Source organism: Suricata suricatta, chromosome 6 (assembly GCF_006229205.1).
Source record: "Suricata suricatta isolate VVHF042 chromosome 6, meerkat_22Aug2017_6uvM2_HiC, whole genome shotgun sequence".
Lineage (NCBI taxonomy): Eukaryota > Metazoa > Chordata > Mammalia > Carnivora > Herpestidae > Suricata > Suricata suricatta.
The window spans coordinates 68,515,705-68,522,013 of NC_043705.1; the positions used below are offsets into that span (position 1 = coordinate 68,515,705).

At 37.0% G+C, this 6,309-nt stretch overlaps 1 long non-coding RNA gene across 1 annotated transcript; it reads right to left on the reverse strand.

The window, feature by feature from the left end:
* Positions 1-1,463: 1,463 nt before the first annotated feature.
* LOC115294653 lies at positions 1,464-5,307 on the reverse strand. Its single transcript, XR_003910039.1, has 3 exons — positions 5,188-5,307; positions 2,230-2,424; positions 1,464-1,537 (listed from the first exon to the last, which is right to left on the reverse strand). It is a non-coding gene; the product is annotated as an uncharacterized LOC115294653 (long non-coding RNA).
* Positions 5,308-6,309: the final 1,002 nt, after the last annotated feature.

The window sequence follows — 6,309 nt, forward strand, 5'->3', positions numbered from 1 at the left end:
GTTAAAAATAGATCTTCTGTCACAGACTATTAGTAGTGACAAGCTTAGTCTAGCAAACCAAGCCCCTCTGCTCCTTCCCTCATTCACCCCCACCTGGATTGTGTTCTGGGGAGGAGGGTTGGGGCAGGTGGGATGCAAATGGTAAATAAGTAAGTGAAACTCCATAGGAATGCTCTTGAACTTGAAATCTGTTTTATGCTTACTACTTTGTTTATTTTTACATTACTTGTCCCCTTCATCCTAACTATCCTAGAACTCTGCCATATCGATGATCACTTTGCCATCACACATACATATAGCAAATGTTAGTTATCTCATATAATCCCCATAACTGTTCTGCTAGTGAGGTATTAATGTGTTTGTATGTGAGCAAAGCTGAGGTTAAGCAACTCGCCCAAGGTCACACAGTTAGCAAGCAGCAAAACCAAGATTCAAACCTAAAACTTTATGACAACGCAATCCATGCTCCTTCCATACAATGTCACAGTGGTTAAGGCTGGCTGTGAATAAAGACGTCGTTTATTCTAGGGAGGGGCAGAAATAGAGTTTGGAAGGAATGTGAGCATCTCCTCTGGTTCATTTTCTCCTTCCCTGCTCTATCTCTTTTTTTTCCTCACCTCTTCATTTCCCCCATTTTCATAATTAAATAAGAAAATTTGTTCTTGAGGGAGAAAATGGTGGCAAATGTGTACAGTTTCCTACTTTGTAGAATATGGGAGGAGCTTCTGAATGGACCCTGACTTAAAAAAAAATACCTTCCATTCACCTGACATTGCTGCTGAAATTCCCACCAATAGATAGTCACTCCTTTGGATTAAATGCATTTTGTCTCTCAGAGTTGTCTTGGAACAAGTAAATTTAGTATGTTATTTACATTTTTTCCTAATATTTAGGCACCCATTGTAATCAATCATAGAACATCCAACTTTTGGTTGCTAATAAAGCAGCATGAAAGGTGTAAATGAGTTCTTTGTAGCAGAGAACAGAACAAGTTCTTTGAAAAAGGAAAACTGAAAGGAGTAGAAGCCAGGAAGGGGTATGTTGCTCTATGCAAAGTAATCTTGTACTAACTATGTCAACCTTTTATTTGGAGTTAAGTGGATCTAGAGGGAAAAGAGACATGTGCAGACTTTTAAATAAGGTTTAATTTCAGTTTAGATGTCAGGAGGCCTTCTCTGACTCCCCAAGATCAGATTACGTGTCTCTTCTGTGAGCAATTGTAAATACTTGTAGTTCCCTCATATCATAGCACATCTTATTTTGCTATCATTGTTTGTCTGATTCTATCACGAGACCATAAATTCCTTGAGAACATTCGTTCATTCAAGGACTGTTTCTAGGGCCAGTGTCAAATTCAGCCGGGGGAAGCTATATAGATTACAATAACCAAAGGATTAGATTTATTTTTTCACTTTGTATTTGGAGGTCTTGTGTAGCTTGTGTATAGAAGAAAATCAAACACATGCTTCTATTTCAGGGTTCTGGAGATGAGTAGATAAGATGTAGTTACTTTTCAGTAGAAGGCCGTGGACAGTTACTGGGAAAATATAAAAGGAGATAAATGAATATATTTAAGAAGCGCTTTTGAGGTAAGACTGAAACTTAAGAGTTTTTCAATTTTGCTAAGTTACTAAGAACATACTTAATGATCCCACCACCAACTTAAAAGAATGTGTAGATAGGTTCAAAATGTTTAAAGTGTCGATCCAAGTGTAGAAGATTTTTGGAAAGCCCAAGAAAGCAATAAAATGCAAGAATTGCAACATACAAGTGGAAGAATGAAAGAACTAAAATTCATAAACGGATGAATTTTAGTGTATTGCTAAAATGCAAAAGATTACCAGGTAAGAAGCCACTTGATAACAACCATTTAAAATCAATAACACCTCCAAAAGAAAAGTTACGAAGCAGATAACCAAAGACCCTCATACAGAAGATAGTTTGCAAATTCGCCAGCTGTAATTATAAAATCACTCCTTTAACCTGATCAGAAAAATCCTGCTATGAAAGAAACCCCTGCTGACCAAATTCTGTCACATGACCCCATCTTGTCATTGCACGTAGTCAGTCATCATCGGGGAAATCATCAGGGCCATCAACAAATGTAAATAGGTTTGCCTAGCGGAAGGGTGATAAGTGACTAACCCTTAGGCCACAGCTCTGTAACCTGTGGCAGCTCTGAAGGACGGCACGTCTGGGGCCAGTCACACAGTCATTCTGGCAACTCACCACTCGCTGTAACGCAGAATTTAGTAGATGGTGTGTAGCCGTAGACTCCGCTCCTGGGGTGGGGGTACTTGCTGACTGGCGGAAAGGCTTTGCTGCGATGTGGATTCACCTCTAAGGAGGCCCAGGGGTGTAGGCCTGACAGCCCACCTCAGCGTGCTGCACTAATGAACAGCCCTGAGCTCGGTGTTTTTCCCTCTGTTAAATAAATACTGCAGGAGTTACAAAGAAGCTTCTAAGATCCACATTACTTTCTTAAATAAACCTGCAATTTCAGGACGCTCTGAGCCATTGAAATTGCCATTTTCTAGGTCAAAAAATGGCTGATGATCAGTGATTTCATATGACTTGACCTGACTGAATTGGTCATGCAGATTTGGTACTCCAGTGTAACTGTGGGGAGCAAACAAGAATTCAGATGTGAACACTAAATGCCTTATTTCTTCCCAAGGAAACCCTACTGGGTTAAAAGAGAAGGCAAACCCTTTTAGCGGCAATTAGTATTTGTGGAATATTTAATCACACGGTGCTGTGAAGTATATACAATACACAGAAGAGACCAACATTACCCTTGAGGAATTTATCATCTGTATGTGAGGATTGGCTAAAAATAGCACAGAAACAGCATTTCTGTTTTCTACATTGCAGACAAAAATGGCTATATTGTAAAGCACAACTAATCTTTCATAAACTATACTGATGCTGGCACCACACATACCCAGAAATCTCAATCGCTCGCCTTCTTTTTTACGCACACCTGCCCTCCCTCCAGTGAGTACACTCCTACCTCCCAGCCCCCTATGTACATTCCATGAGTTTTCTTTTCAGGAGTGGCTAGATACTTTGCGGGAACAACATGTGATCCTTGTTGAAAATCATTAGGGATTAAACTGGGCACTTCTAAGCATGGAACCCTGTGTCACAACCCAGCTTGTGTGCCCATGACATAACCTTGCTTCTTTCTGTTTCTCACATACGCCTATGCCTGGCTCATTCTGCCCCAGGGCACTGGCATTTGCTTTTCTCTCTGCTTGAAATGCTCTTCTCATGGCTAAGGTCTCAGCAAAAATTCTTCCTCCTCAAAGAGGTTTTCCTTGACAACTTTGTCTAAAGGAGCACCTTTTTATGTCATTTTCTGAATACTATTTTGCTTCCTTTCCATTACTTCCCTGTTATTTTCTTGGTAGTTTATTTATTGACTTATTTATTGTCAAGTTTCCCTCCATTGGGATATAAACTCCACAAGGGAAGTGACTTTATCTTATTCACTCCCTCATCGTCATTTGGCTCCTCAAACACTACTTGGAACATAGTAGGTGCCACTAAATATGTTTTTGATGAATAAATGAACCAGCTGAATTATATACAAAATATTTAAAATTTATAGAAAAGCTTCACTGGGCTTTAAGTGTTTATGTACTTGAACAAACTTAGCTAGTCCGCACCCATGCACTGAACACAAGAACCAGTGAATGAACTTCAATGCTTCAGCTCATGCAATACAGCAAAAGTGGAACCCTCGGTTTTGGTCACTAAGTGATTTATCTTCACAAATCATACTACATTCTAAAGGTCATCCAGCTATTAGGGTTAAATCTGCTATGGATCTCATATCCTAAATTTTTTTTAAGTAAAAGTGAAAAGTGGGCATATGTTAAAAGGTTGACAAAAAACATCTCAGAATAATTTCTAAGAAACTGGTAATTTTTTATTGCAACTGTGCCTGTCGGTAATAAGATATACTTAAGTCATTATTAAACACTTTATTAGAAAACTGAATGCAGCTCTAATTTTTTCACAAAGTTAATGTTCAATCTAGAGTAGCTAAATAACAACAACAACAAATACGAATTATAAAGGGTCACAAAAACTAGGACTTTGACCCATTGCAGGAATTGCGATCCTGAAAATAACCTTGGTTGAATTAACTGGAAGCTCATGTTAGATTATCAACCTTTTGTAGCCCACTTATTTAATTATATCTTTTGAATTTAAGGGTTAAAGACAGTGGCCACCTAAGTCTTTACTTTTCATGCCTCAATTGGTTCTGCCTAGAGTTGGTTACTGCAAGCAAATCATCTTTTTTGGTGGTTTCATAGTTTCCAGCTATAACTAGAAATTAACAAAACAATTTATAAGCACTGACTGTTGAAGACATTCCTACATATCCAATGAGATACCCAATGCAAGCTAAATAGGAGAGCATTTGCAATTTAAAATATAATTTTCCATAATGAAAATGTAAAGCAGTCGTTCTGTTTTATTCAGTATGGCAGGTTAGGAATCCCCGTGAAGCTACAATGAAGCAAAGAGTAGATTAATAATTTAATTGGGTTCAGAACTATGCAATGGGGCACCACAACCTTTTATTCCTTAACCAGCTGCTGACCCTAATATGAATGAAACAATTAGACATCTCTATTTAATTGTTGGGTGACCCATCTAAAACTCACTAGGAATTTTCATTTTCAACAACACTCAACAGTCTGAAAGAATCCTAGTTATCCCCCTGGTGGAGGTGGTTGATTTGATAGAAGCACACAAAGGAGTTCAGCAAACGGGCGAAGAAACTGCAAGATCATTTTAGACTGTGTTCTGTAAAAGAACATCTTAATATAATGAGCCTTTTTTCAGGCTCCCTTGGCGGAGCATCAGCCCTCTCAGATAACCCCACACAAAGCAAATACCATCCGTCTGAAGTTACATTTGCTCCTTGTTATCACAACTTATGCCACTTAATTCATTATTCAACGAATTCACTTTCTTGTTTATTAGATGCAAGGTAGCCGCTTATCCCTAAAGGCCATGTATGCAAAAGACTGCTTGTAATCCTGTCACTTCAAACCTCTCTAGGCTTTTACATTGCTTCAGGAATTAGGAGGAAAGAAGCAAACAATTTAGATTTATTCCTGATGATATTAAATCTGTACATGATGAAAGAAATAAGAAAGAAATGCTAACCTGAAATTTGTTGATTTGGAGAGTGGCTTCAGATGCAATCTTTACATGTAAAAGTTAGCATATTCACTCGCTTCCCATAATAAGCACCTTTTCTACATTAAAGAGGAATGAATTAAGTGCAAGTTTTTTTGTACAGGTTGGCTGCAAAAAAAGGTAATATGTCTCATCAACTTCATTTCAAAGATGCAGGCCAGCTGTTTAATAACTGTGCTGAAAACAGATATTAAACATACTATTTAAAATCTGACACCTGATATGTCAAGGCTTTGGGGCATTATTCTTGAAGCATATTTAATGTTGGATTAAAAAATGCACTGAAAATATTTTTTTAATTTTTTCAATATGAGTATTTCAAGATCCGTTTTGGTTATCAGTAAAAAAAGATGTGATAAGTATTTCTGAATAATAGAAGACAATATAACACTGAACTCTTCACACAATGTAGTATAATGGTCAGTGGTATTTCAATTTGATTTGGTAATCTTATGCTATTGATATCATTAAAATGTAAACGAATTACTGAATTAAACAACTTTCACTGCACTCTTAGCACAATTAATATTGCATAAAATTATCTGCATAATTATACACAGTGTGTTTACATAAAACATCCAGGAAAAAGCTACAAATCAGAGCCTGAGTGTAAAATATTTTAAGCTGTATGCTGAAGTCTTCTAAATATGGAAATCTAAGTGGCTGTTTTAGTATTGGTGCTTTACGTAACTGAAGACAGTTCTAAATTTCATGCTTTACTTATTTAAATGCTAAATTACTCTATACTTTTTTAAATTCTCATAAATAAATCTATGAATTATATCTAGACTGGATATATTTTAAACCTGTGTGCATTATTCGCAAAACTAAGAGGCATTTAGTTTCTTCAATTAATTTGCATTATGAGGTAACTATTTGAGATTCAACATTAGTTCATCAGCAAAAACCACAGAGAACATTTTCATGCAGCACAGCAAATACAGATATGCCTGGGACAAAAGACTTGGCATCTCTAGAAAATAGGAACCATTTACAAGGAACCTCACTTTGTGAATAGAGTTCTAACAAAATAATGCGTAAAGAATTAGCTGCTACTATTCTAAGGAAGGAAATACACCCGAAACCTCA